General features: G+C 42.1%; 2 long non-coding RNA genes across 3 annotated transcripts in view; one reads left to right on the top strand and one right to left on the bottom strand.

Annotated features, from left to right (window-relative positions):
- LOC116155321 (uncharacterized) overlaps window positions 1-13,686 on the bottom strand; it is a 98,018-nt gene that overhangs the window by 49,637 nt on the left and 34,695 nt on the right. The window lies entirely within an intron of this gene.
- LOC135322581 (uncharacterized) lies at window positions 332-4,644 on the top strand. The gene is made up of 3 exons (XR_010383235.1): window positions 332-644; window positions 3,907-4,007; window positions 4,560-4,644. It is a non-coding gene; the product is annotated as an uncharacterized LOC135322581 (long non-coding RNA).

Below are 13,686 nucleotides of genomic sequence, written 5' to 3'. Positions count from 1 at the left end.
GGTCATTTGTTACCCATGGAATACATAGCCTAAGCTGACTGATACAAGAAACTTTAGAAATAGATTTACATTTTAGATGAGATCTGATGTGTAAGGTACTCACCATGTAGGCCTAGAGCAGATGAAAGATCTGGAATTTCAGGTACAGAGTGCCTCTTAACCAGAGGCAAGAAAAACAGTGGTGATTGTGAGCAATTGCAAATACTTTGGCATGTTTGAAGTTGACTGCACACATGCACACACACACAAAGCTTTGAAAAATAGGCCAGGATTATTATCACATTATGTATTATATCATCCTCAGACTTTATCATACAGTCCTTAAGAATTTTAAGCAGTGAGGATGAGCAAAACTGGTTTTGTCACTAAAAAAAAAAGTTCTAGTTCCAGGATAGGTGATAAATTAGGATATAGTGAGAGACAACTTGGGAAATACTTATATCAGTTCACTATTATGAAAACTTGTATTATGAGAGTGGTGATGGAGACCAAAGGATGAATTCTAGTGGCATGTAGGTGACAGAAGCAATAAGACTTCAAGAGCTATTGGACCGGAGAGGAACAAGCAGAAAAAGATACAGAGCAGAAGGAGGAAGATGATGAACACTGAAGAACTCTAACAGCTTGTATCCCTCTTGATACAGGTAAGAAAATCTTGCTACTACAATATTAATGGGGAAACATGGGGGTAACGCAGGGTACAGTGACATGTGAATTTTTTTTCCCTTCGATGAGGCTGCTTGATGGCAGAAGGAGGGATGTGCTGGCCGAGTGGCAGCGTATCAATCAGTGAGTCACATTCAGGCCTATAATTCCCTGTTCACATTGTTAGCAATTACCTGAAAAACCACTTTTTTACAGTAGGCTCTGCCTGAAAACACATTCCATGATGAACATCCTTACTAGTTGCTTGATTCAATTTTACCTAATTATCCAGTAAATAAGTTTCTCTACATGGCTAGCATCCTGGCCACCACTACTAGTGGGACTGCAGTCTGTCTTGGATAATTGGGTTGTTTTAGGCATGTAGACAGTTTCAGTACCTTTGAATTAAATATTTCCATATAGTATTCAATTCTTTCCTGAAAAAGAACTTGTGGCAGGAAATTATCAAGAGAAAACTTAAATGAATGCTATAAATGCCTCCTTTCAACATTTGTTACCAAAGACATTGCATTAAGGCTTCTGGATTATCCAAAGTTGATTTGCTATTTATTAAACTTGGGAGGGTCACCTATTCCTCTGGACTCCATTCTTTAATCACAATTGTGGGTAATAGAAGAATTTCAGTTCCTTTAGGCAGGGTCTTTGTTTTGGGCACTGCAGCATCACTAAGAATGGTACCTGACACTTAGTAGGTGCTCAGTGAATATTTGTTGAATGAAGGAATAAAACCGTCATAATACTATGAAGTGTTTAAGTATGTAATGTTTGTTTTAGAATTTAAATGTAAGATGACAGGACTATTAGGAAGAATTGTCATATTTAAGATACACCATAAGGAGTGAGCATTTCTGAGAAAAGACGATACAGTATATTATTACATACTCTCTTTTTTCATAAACTGGAATTAACAGCAGAAATTTTCAAGAATGGAGGTGGAATCAGAACTTCTGGTTGTGCTTTTATTGTACGTACTTTTAAACCAGAGAGATTGGGACAAATTTCTATCAGCCAATGGAAGGAAAAATGCTCTGCTTTGATAAATAAGGAGTAAGGTATGGATTTATCTTTGACATGACACAGGCATGACAGAAGAGAGATCTAAGTGGTGGTTGTGGGCTGTCATATGGGGTCTCTCATTATTAGTTAGAAGCAAGAAAGGCTGGGAGTGCTCAAAAGCTGTTTGATTTGACGTTTAACTTTGAAAAGGGAATTTTCCAACAGAGAAATCACAGGGGAGATGAAGAGAGGTTAAGATTAGCTGGATATGTAAGGGGGAGAAATGGGGGAAAGGGTATTTTTTTTTTTAAAGAAATGAATGAGTAGCGTGATAAGTTCAGGGGAAACTGGAGACAGAATACCGAGCAGCAAATAACATGGCAGACAATGAGCATAAAGAACTGGGATTTTCGCCTTTTAAGTGTCTAGAAAAAAATTCCTACGTTGGCAGTCACATATGCTAGTCAGCTGAACCTATTCGTACCTTTTCTCCTCTGGAATCCTCTTTTCCTTCTCAAGCTCTGCCCTATTTCACGCTGACGACTTTTTCCATTCTTCATTCCAGCTACTACTTTTGTCCTCAGCAGATTCTTTATTATCGCTCCTTGGGATGGAATCTACTTTTTTTAAATCATCTTTTCTCTGGCCCAGATTTCTAGTTTTTGAGGTGGTTTTAATAGAACTCTTCTATCTCCATAATTTATTCTAATAAAATGTACTCATGCAAACTTGGGAATTAATTCAGAAAAGGACAATCTCATAATATGAATATACTTGGCCTGGTTTGCGCCCCATTCTTCAGCTACCTCCTGGGAGAACTTTATCAGATTGGGTGAACCTCCCTGTTGTGTAGGCTGCTGCAATGGATTTGAGTACTTTTATATTTTTGTGTTCCTCTGGGTATGGATCAGGTTCTCTACTTAATTATCTGAGTGTGGTTTCTGTGGTTTAAACTGTCTAACGTGTTAGTTTAAGCAGTGGAGGTAATCAGTAGTTTAATCAGTCACTCTGTTTCTAATTCTGTTCGTCATCCCACACACAAATATTTTTTCCCCACTCCTGTCAAAGACAAAATCAGGTCAGGCTGAGCCATATGGACAGGTATGGAAAGAAATCACAATGTATGTCTCCATTCTTATTTTGGATTTAAAGGTTATAGTGCAGAGATGGTATAAAAGCATATGAAAATGTACTTAATGTGGAAGTATCTGATGCCTGCAAATGAACTTTTGGAGATCTACTTCTTGTTTGCTGCTAAAATAGGCAAAATCAGACTAAAGTTACCCTGAGTTAACTTTGAAAGAGACATGTGTGAGGACAAGAACCTCAACCTCACAGGGTGATTTGGGGTGTTAAACGTAAGATGTGAAGACAGAATGATGTTCAACAGATGGCAGTTAAACCAACAAATCCAACAGTGAAACTGGGAGATGTTCGTAAAATGAAGAGTTCTTTGGTGACAGGTAGGTTCTGTAGACAGGAATCCCTGCTAAGTCAAACCTGGAATTCAGAATTTGGGTTTTCTGCTGTTGATCTTTTCGGGTATCTGTATGTCTGTAAGCATGGATAGATAAGCATGCATTTCATTTATTCTCTTATTCTGGCTGTGTTGTAGTTGTGTTTGTTATTTTATAGTTGTTCATTTTTTTTTCTGACCAAGAGCAAACACTATATTTTGGACAGGGAATTATACACAAGACAGAAGAGAGCAGGAAGGGGAAGGGCATGCTTTGTTCCCCCTTCCCTGGACCCAGGAATTATTGTTCAGGGCTTCCAAAAAGAATAGAGTCAGAAACTAAACAAATTGGTCTCATAAAGACTTTGTGAGAACTGAAAGAAAAACAGTGCTGGTTTGGCACCCTGGGAAGCACCGGGAGTCACCGCCCCAGGCAGAGCAGTGTTTTTCCAGGCACTTAGCTGGGGTGGCTGACTCAACAGAACTCTCGCGGGAAAGTGCAGCTACTCAAGGAGCGCTGAAATGCCCGGTGGGCACAGCAGACCTCCAGGGGAGACCTGGCAACACAACCTAATACCCAGATGGCGAGATGCACCCTGACCACATGTGCAACATCCCCTAGGGACTCTAGGGACTACTTGAGAGCAGAGATACTGCAGAGCCAGGCACTCGGGTGAGATGAGGTCCAGAGCTGAACCAGGGCAATCTGGGACGCCCTTCTAGCTATCCGACCCCTGAGAACAATTCAGTGATGATAACTACATTTCTGTTACTTATTTTTCCCAAAGGCCATCCCCAAAGCATTACCAACAAGGGTGGTGTGAGGCAGTCTCTACAAGAACGCTGCATTCTGATGCGTCGCTACGGGCACATCTGCATAAATGTACAGGTTCGTATGGAATTAACGTTTTACATGAATGCCACAGCTTGAGAACTGGAGAGGACCTCCAGCTAATTCAGTCCCAATGATTTTTCACATACACATGTGAGCTGTAGAAATGTTTATTAAAAATGTTTTCTATTCAGTATACATTTACTGAGTATACAAGCATGTGTAAAAAAAAAAAACACAAGATAAATACTTATCTCAAATTTTTATTTCCTAGAGGAATCTTTCTCCTTTTACACACTTAGACACACACACACACACTTTTCCACAAATTTATAAATCTGAAGGAGTGATACAATGGGCAGAAAGGCAAGGGTGGGGAAGAATGAGGAACAAGTGGGAAAACAGGAAAAGAGAAGGTTTCATGGGAATCAGTATTTCTTGACCTGGGTTTGAGGAATGGGGAAAATTTTCAAAGGCAGAAATCATCAGATAAGTTATTCATGGCACAAAGATAGATGAACAAAGGCACAGCTTAAAAATAAAAGAAATTTGGGGGAAATAAACTGGGGATGCCATATTACAGAACTAAAATTTCACCTTATTTTACAGACTGCTCTGAGAAGGGTGCAATATTACAGAACTGAAGTTTTTACTTTACGGATAGTGTGAGTCCATTTCGAAAAGGATATTGATGACGGAAGCTCTGCTTTGTGGAGGCTGTTTTAGTACTTGCGAGGCCCTTTCCCTGGTAAGGGTAGGGCAGTAGGAGAAGGAGCAGGGCCTGTGACTGGAGCCTCACTCAGCTTCTTTCTCCCCCACAGCCCTGCAGGAACCCCTGAGGTGACTTCCCAGAAACTAGAGGGCTCCCCATACATGACTGAAAGCCTTTTGTTGAGTCCACCTCCCACTTTTCACAACAATGAAACTTGAGGATTGGAGTTCATGAATGATTTGCACAAGATCACATAATAATCGAGTGGGGGCTTTCTGCTGCCCCATCCTCAGCGACAGACTGGGGGCTGAACATCTCTTCAAGACATTTTTCTGGTTCACTTTACACCTTAATGATCTGCTTTTCCTAGAAAGTCTGTTTTCCATGGAAATGCCAGTCCTTTAGGTCAGAGTTCATGGACAAGGACACTGGCATACTACTGGTTGTTGCAATGATAAACATTCTTGATCATTATTATTTATTGTCATTGCTATATGTGGGGATGGAGGCTGTGTGTATTCAGAGTCATAAAGAGTCTTGACATCTCTTTTTAAGATCCAGAGGTTGAAAGTGCATGGCTGAGGAGACATTTGGATTTTACCAGCTCCTTTTAGAATGAAGTATGTGGTAACATCCTACTTGTATCCAAGGTAAGTACAAAATTACACTATGACATAGCTCTGTAAGCATGCTGAATTCTCTTAAAGATCAGGTGAGCAAGTCGTTTCTTTCTGTACACTTAGCTGAGAGAGAATCCATGGGCTAGTAATGTCTACAGTCCCTGGCAATGAAGCTACAGGAACCTGCTTTGAGTTAGGTCAGAAATTTATGGGAGAAGCTGATACAACTGGAAAGATCTCTGCATTTTCTGGTTATTGCTTCAGCCTTGTAGGGGAGAAAATCTTTCCTTGATCCTATTAGGGTCCATGACTGGGTGAGAAAATTAAACTCACAGAGACACTCTACCAGGAGAAAAGCATACACATTTAAATTAGTTTTCCATGACATGGGAGACACTTCCGTGACAAAGAAACACTTCGTATATTCATGCTGGGTTTGATGAAGAGTGGGTGGTCATGGGAGAAGTGTGAGGTAATTGTAATAAACTGCAGGAAGCTTAGCAAGACCTGCTGGTTAGTGTTCTTCTTAATGTCCTTGCTCCCTTCCTCTGGGTGCAGGGAGGGCCCCTCTCACATGGGGATGTATGATCTGTTTCAAGGAAGAAGGAAAGAGGAGCTAGGAGATCAAAGTGATCGTTGACTTTTCTGCTTCTACCACTTCCCCAGACTCCTTCAGCTTAAGACAGTCAGTTTGCCAACGTGTCCTATTTGAGGGCTGTATGTCCTGAACCCCAACTGCCTACTCACTCTTTGATTCTCCTCCCTCTAGCCATGTTGCCCAGATGGGACTAGGACCAGAACTCCGGGGAGTGTTCTGGTGCTTAAGTGGGAGGGGAGTTGGAAGTATTCTCCATGCCATGAACATCTTAAAGGGTTTCTCTTGTTAGATACATTGAACTTAACAGTGGTTACTGCTGGGTAGGAAAAAAGTCTCAACAGGTTCACGGTAGGTAACTGCATTAGGAAAAACTGTCAGCTAGGCATCCACCTGCTGCACGGATAAGGCATGTGCGTAGCTATTAGAGCATCTTTCATTTCCATCCCTCACTGAGATCCTGTCTACCTCGGGGTTTTGGTGACTCACTATTAGCTCTTCCACTCGCCTATCCTTTATCCTCCTGCTCCCCCAACCTAGAAACCTCTTTAAGCCTATTTTTCAACACAGTTTCCCTCCTGGCTAGCAGACATGTTGAGACAAGTAAATGAAACTTGGACCTGCAGAAGTATCATCTAAGGAAGATACTTTCAATTTAAAAGTAGAGTTTTAGTAATTAAGATGCTTTTAAGACCGGAAGAAATAATTCCTTAAAGGGCACTTTGGTTACTGTGGAAGAGAGAGAGAGATTTTGAGGGGCTTTAGTGGCCTGCCTCATCCCACATGTTGCTGCCTTCCTGCCTACAAGGTTAATTGCACAGCAGAGAGACTGAACCATGATTTTTTTTTTTTTTTTTGGTGCCGCATTACATATTTTTCTCTTAGGCTGAGTTTCAATTTTATGCAGAGCCAGGTGTTGTAGAGTGGGTTGAAGTAACAAATCAACCCATTTAAGCTTTTGAAGATACTAATTTGCCTTTGGATATCTTTAATCTGGCTGTAGATATCCCCCTTTCAAAGCATTTCTGAACTTAAACACTATCCAAAACAACATGTGGCAGTTTCTCTAATTACTTATGATTAAGAAAAAAGCAAAGTCAGGCCCTCAAGGCATCAACACTTTGCCATCTTCCTGGAGAAATGAGCGCTGCAGAGCCAAGCTGCTTGAAAATTAACGCGCAGCACAGCACGGGACGGCGGTCCAGGACTGCATTTCTTCTCTGCTCTGTATTTCAGGAATGTTTTACACAACAGGAAAAGAGGGGGGAAAGGAGCAGATGGTTTCAGTTATAAAAGCCATTGAAACTAATGGTGCAAAGACACTTCTGGGCAGTAAGAACCTCATCAAAACTGTCAGTCCCTGAGTCTGTGGCAGACTGAAGAGGGGATAGATGAGGAGCAGAAATGGGACACAGAGCTGTTTGATATGGACCCGAGAAAGTGACAAGAAACATAACTGAAAAAAGTCAGAAGGATGTAGCAACTGTCAGACATTATGTAGTATGGGGTTTCCCCCTTGAGTTAACAAAAAAAAGATAGAGAAGTATTCATTTTGAGAAGGTACGGTTATATTTTTGAGTCTTAAGAAGTGATTTGAGTAATTTATTCTTCCCTTAGTGAGTACCCTGCAATCATCAGCTTTTACTCCTCACAAGTGCCTTTTTGGTAGAGGATTAGTCTTCTTTTAAAGATGGGAAAACTGAGTAAAAAGAAAGTAAGGAATTTTGCTCAGATCCCAGTTAGCAAGGAGCAGAGAGAATCTGTACCCAGGCAGTGGCTGCTAGATTTTACAGTCCTATCCTCTATGCCGTAGTATCTCACAGTTGTGCAGAGATCTGATGGGTTTTGCCTTTTAAGTCTTTCCTTCTCCCTTTCTTTCTGCTCCCTCAGTATGCTTAACTCCTTTTTAGAAATCTGCTGATTCTGAAAAGCACTATGACTAGAAATAACCAGGCTGGTACAAATGTCATTATCTTCCAGCCAGGATCTTGTCTTGGGACTGGTTAAGAACACTTTTCTCCAAAATGTGTTAAATGGACCAGGTGGGATAAATGACATGATTTTTGTGACAACGGAGTCATTTTAAAATTTATGTTCATATTTCTCTTAATGTGTATTAGAAAATTATATAGAGAGCTTGTGAGTTCACCAGCATTATCACTGAAGATGAGAGGAAGTATTATTCAATGTAAACAAAGAAAAATGCTTAAGTGGTATGTGTCTCAATGGTGCAGAGACATTGCGCAATACGTGGAAGTGTTATAAGGAATCACTTAAACGTAGAAAAAGCCCCTCAACCTTTGATCCCATCCTTGTTCCGAATGTACGCTTTGTCTGTGCCTGTGTCCCTCCTCCACCACCAGGACCACCTCCCTTTAGGCATCTCTTGTCCTGACTCTCAGCAGGCTGTCAAACAACTCCACGAAGGTGTTAAGGGCTAAGCATTCCTGTCCAAAAGCGTCTGTTTTGATACCTCACGTTCTCGCAAAAAGGATTTAGAGCAGCTTACGATAAAAACTAAAGCACAAAACACACACACGTGTCAAACTACTGCTGGTTAATTTTCCAAGTTCTGTTTATGATCCTTTCTCCTTGTACTTTGCCCAGGCTCTCATTATACCACAGTTTTGCTGTTCCTTTTGCCAGGATTCTCCTTGTCTACCTATTAAAATTTAATTTTCAGATTTTCGTTCAAATCTTGCCTCCTCTGGTTCCCCTGGCCAAAATTAAATTCTCCTTCCTCCATGCTCACGTACCTTTCTACCTGCAGCCATTATAAAAACCAGCACACTGCATTGCAACAGTCTGTGCTTCCCTTCCTCCCCTCTGAGTAGCCCGAAAGCACAGACTGGGCTTTATTCATCTTCTGCACAGGCTGTCACATTCAGGGGGATTAGTGATAACTTTTACTCCACAAAATTTTTAATATATGACCCTATTTAATATTTCCATTGACCTCAAAAGGTACGTTCCAGTATAATCCCCATGTTACAGGACTATATGAAGAAACTGAGACACCATGATTATATGAATTGCTTATGGTTGAGAAGCAAGAAAATGGCACAGTTTAGGTTTTTAAATCTAAGTAAACACTAGGGTCAACTTGCTGAATTCTACCTTGACCCTCTATGACTATGACGACAGAGCTGTTAGCTAGAGTCCTGTAATAACATTTAAAGAGGTTATTCACAGCTAAACACTCAATACACAGTAAAAACTGACCATGATATTTGAGAGGCCATGAACCTACCTCCCAAGCCACGAAGTGAAATGGAGATGTTTCTCTTTGAAGACTGGTGCCATTTACCTTTCAGTAGGTAAGTGACAGAACAGACTTTCTTTAGAACTTTAAACTCCTTCCCACCCCATCCCCATTTTAGCGGGATGATTTCCAGTGAACATCGAAGACTTGTGAGAAGCACAAAGGTGGTACTCAGAAGAGCTGAGCAAATTACACCACAAAGTTAAAGAGGTGAGCAGGAATTTAAACAAACTGTACAAAGGGAGCAGTATGGAACGGTATTTTCAGGGGGAAATGAAGACTAGAGAGTGGAGAACAGGACCCTAGGTTCTTAACAGAAAATGAGGATACATCAGTCAAAACATTGTAGTGTAGGTGCTGGTAACAAACAACCCCCATATTTTTGGTGTCTTAATAAAAGTTTATCTGCCTCTCATGTCCAAGTTGGGTAGACAGAGTGCTCTGCTTATTATGGTCACTCAAGATTCAGGCTGATAGGCATGCCTAATTTCAAAGAGGGGCAGGGAATTTAGGGGAGTGGAATCAGATCAGTTGCCCAGGAGGTGGATAGCAAGAAACATTTGGCAAATAGCACTAATTACTACTCCGGGGGATGATGATCGTCCCTGGTCCCAGGGGGTTTTGTCTGTGTTTAATGAGATCATGCTTAGCAAGTCCCAGTCACAGAGCAAGTGTTAGCTCTTAAAGGAAAAAATGTGAGAAAATAGGGCTGCTTATTACTACCATTAAGAGGAAAAATAAAATAGAATACATTATACACAGCATGTCAAAGTGGAGCCCAGGCAGATCAGATTTACTTGTGATTGGAAGTATTATCCCAAGGCCTGTTAACACAATTCATAAATTGACTCTTGGCCACTGGGGACAAAGGTTTTTTAAAAGCCCTAAAGAAAATCAAAATAAATGTACCATATTTGCTTTAAGGTACTTTTTATCCTGTGTTATATTTTATAATCAATTGAATGTAAACATGATGCACCTCTTTCCATTAAAAACATTTGTTTCTGAAAAGCTGCTAATAAATGATTGGTCTATCTTAAAATTTTGCATATTCTTGAACTAAGAAAAAAAAGTCGAAAAAAATGAGTGTTAATATCAAAAGAAATGAAGTAGCTTTCACCACAATCCTTTTTATGAAAAAAGATAAGCCCAGATAGGATTTGGACTTCAGATGTATAACTAAGTTTCTTTGCTTCACAAGAAATATAATGCAAAAATGGTTATTTTTGCCATACTGAGAAATGTCTCCTGGTGGATTTTTTTTTTAAGTTAGCTATTGCGTTCTGAATCATTAGCTGACAGCAATACAACTTTGAGTGCAGCAAGGAAACAGCTTCCTCTCACTGGTGTGCAAAAGGGAAACAGCAGGGATTTCCATATGCAGTGTCAGTCTAGGTAAATGACATCTGTTATAAAATTGTGTCTGCGACCAAGACATCCATTAATGGATACAGGCACACCTCAACTACAGAAGGCAGCTGCCTTACATAACAGCAGGGTTCGCGAGCAACAACAGAATCAACAGCGGCAATTTATAAATCACATCAAATTAAAGCGTCAAACCTTGTGGCTGACTTAGAAGCTTCATTAACATGCCCTAGCCTGAGCTTTCTCACTGTTAGCTGACTGAGGAAACAACGAAGGGCTGACTTGCCCAAAGACAATCGAAATGCGTAACAATGGATCGTGCCAGAGCAGCACATCTAACCTGGAAGAAGCCGAAGCAGCTGCTCTGGGGGTAAGATGAAGACCAGGTAGTTCCCCAGCACGGTGGGTCAGTGACTGGGGAGATGACACCAACATTTCTGTCTGTGACTTTCCTGTTGCCTCGTTAGGAAAGAAACTTTTTCTGACCAGTTAAGTCTTAACCCTAGGACAATGAATCTCAAATTCTGTTGTACAAAATATTATTCTGGAAAATTTGTTAAATTTTCCAGGCCCTAACCTTGAGCATTCTGATTCATAGGCACTAAAGTTGAGTCTCACGGAGAAAGTAAGTGAACTCTTCTGTGATGAACAAGGCCCCTCAAACAGATTTATTGGCTCTTGAGTGGGAAATCAACTAGGAAGCTTACAAAAATTATACCTGTTTTGGCTCAACCCTTAGAAGGTCACAAGACTCAGTGGGTATAGGCATCTGTGTTTAAAAAAATGCCAAGATGATTCCGATGCACACTTTTATAAGGGATGGTTACAGACTAACAATCTGTATTATAGAACCAAGTTACGTAATTACTTCTTGAAAACTCTTTAAAGGGATGGGTTAAGTGATACGAATCATCACAGAATGAATCAGGAGACAGGCTAGGATTATCGAGGCTTTGCTACTTGTCTGTTTCTGGGTTGGCAGTACAGCGCCATAATTCAGAACTCTAGTTTTAGGGAACCAGAGTGCCTGGGTTCAAACGCTGGCCCTATTATTTTCTAGATATGTGAAACTGAGCAGGAAACGTCTTTTCTTTTCTAATGGATAAAATGGGTAACAGAGTCATTGTATTAAGAGTGTCAACCAAGAACAGCAATTAGAATGTACCTATCACAGAGCAGACGTTCAGTAATTCTTAGCTGTTGGTGTTACTACATGCCAGACACTTGATTGTGTCATTGAATTCTTAATCATTTAATAATGAAGGAACTGGAGATTGGCCAAGATAGCAGAGTAGAAAGACCCTGAACTCACCTCCTCCCATGAGCACACCAAAATCACAACTATTTGAAGAACAACCATCTATGAAAAAGACTGGAATCTACTAGAAAAGATCTTCTACAACTAAAAACATAGAGGAAACCACAAAGAGATGGGCAGGAGGTGTGAACTAGCCACATAATCAAGTCCCAAACCCCCTGGAGAATAATACTGCAGAGGGTCTCCCACAGGAGTGAGAGTTCTGAACCCCACATTGGGCTCCCTAGTCCACATATCCTGCACCAGGAAGATGAGTCCCAAGGTCATTTGGCTTTCAAGGCCGGCGGGGCTTAAGTGCAGGAGCCCCAAAAGGACTGGGGAAATAGAGACGTCACTCTTAAAGGGTGTACACAGAATCTCACATTGTTTGGGACCCAAAAGCAATAATTTGATAGGAGCCTTGGCCAGACCTTAGTCTTGGCGAGTCTCCTGGGGAGGCAGAGGACGACTGCAGCTTCCCCTGGGGACACAGACACGGGCGGCAGCCATTTTGGGGAGATTACTCTACCATGTGGGCACTGGTGCTCGTGGCTGCCCTTGCGGAATTCTCCCTCCAGCTCCTTAGCACCAAGACCTGGCCCCACCCAACAGCCCACAGGCACCAGTGTTGGGACTCCTCAGGCCAAGCACCTAATTGGGTGGGGACTGAGCCCCTGGCCCATCATCATACAGGCTGCTGAAAGGCTTCCTGAGCCCACAGCTGCCTCTCAACATGCCTTTAGACGTGGCCTTGCCCCCAGAGGGCTAGGACCCAGCTCCACCCACTAGTGGACAGACGCTGGCCCTGCCCTCTAAGAAGCCTCCTATAGCCTCTGGACCAGACTCATCCCTTGGGGGGGGGGGAGACACCAGACACAGGAAAACCACACGCCCACAGCCTGAGGACTCAGCCTCCCCAAAGCAGGCCAGACACTGCCCTGGGCCACAGCCCTGCCCACTAGCAGGCCAACGTAAGCTATGGAACACCCCAGGCCCCATAACCAACTGTGTCAGGACCTCCCCTCCCCGCTGCAGATCTGACACCAGCTCTGAGATCCCGGGGCCCTGCAGCCAGACTCCAGGTCCCAGCTCTGCCTGCCAGCAGCCCAGCAGTAACCCCAGGACCTGGCTTCACCCACTAGAGAGTGGGCAGCAGCCCCAGAGTCTCCTGGACCCTGATTCCACACACCAGTGAGCCAGCAGTAGCCCTGGAGCCCTAGGACTCTACAGCCAGCCACCTCACGATCAGGTCCTACAAAACGGCAGCCCGTGCCCAAGATAGGGTCCAGCAACCAACTATACCAGGGGTCAGTGAGGCACCATACTGCCCACATACTCAGCCTGTCACATCAGAAGGACCCACATAGCTCTCATGGGGGAACCCCTAGAGCATATGGCCTGGGTGATGAGAAGGGAGTGCACTGCTGGGATGCACAGGGCATCTTCTAGAGAAGACAACTTTCCTAAGGTCGAGAAACATAACTAACCTACTACATATATAAAAATACAACTGGCATATTAGGCATAGTGAGGTGGAAGATGAGTAAGTTTCAGATGGAGAACAAGATAAAACCACAGAAGAGCTGAGTGAAATGGAGACAGGCCATATCCCTCAGAAAGTGTTCAGAGCAATGATTGTTAAGATGATCAAAGAACTCAGGATAAGAATGGACATACAGAGTGAGAAGTTAGAAGTTTTAATGAAGATTTATAAAATATAAAATAACCACCCAAACAGAGATGAAGAATACACTAGCAGGAATCAACAGTATACTCAACAGATACTGAGAGATGGATCAGTGAGCTGGGAGACAGAGCAGTGGAAATCACTGATGCTGAAAGGAAAAAAAAAAAGAAAGAAATGAGGACTGTTTAAGAGATC

Source organism: Camelus dromedarius, chromosome 12 (assembly GCF_036321535.1).
Source record: "Camelus dromedarius isolate mCamDro1 chromosome 12, mCamDro1.pat, whole genome shotgun sequence".
Classification (NCBI taxonomy): Eukaryota; Metazoa; Chordata; class Mammalia; order Artiodactyla; family Camelidae; genus Camelus; species Camelus dromedarius.
This window is presented reverse-complemented; position numbering and strand designations above follow the sequence as displayed.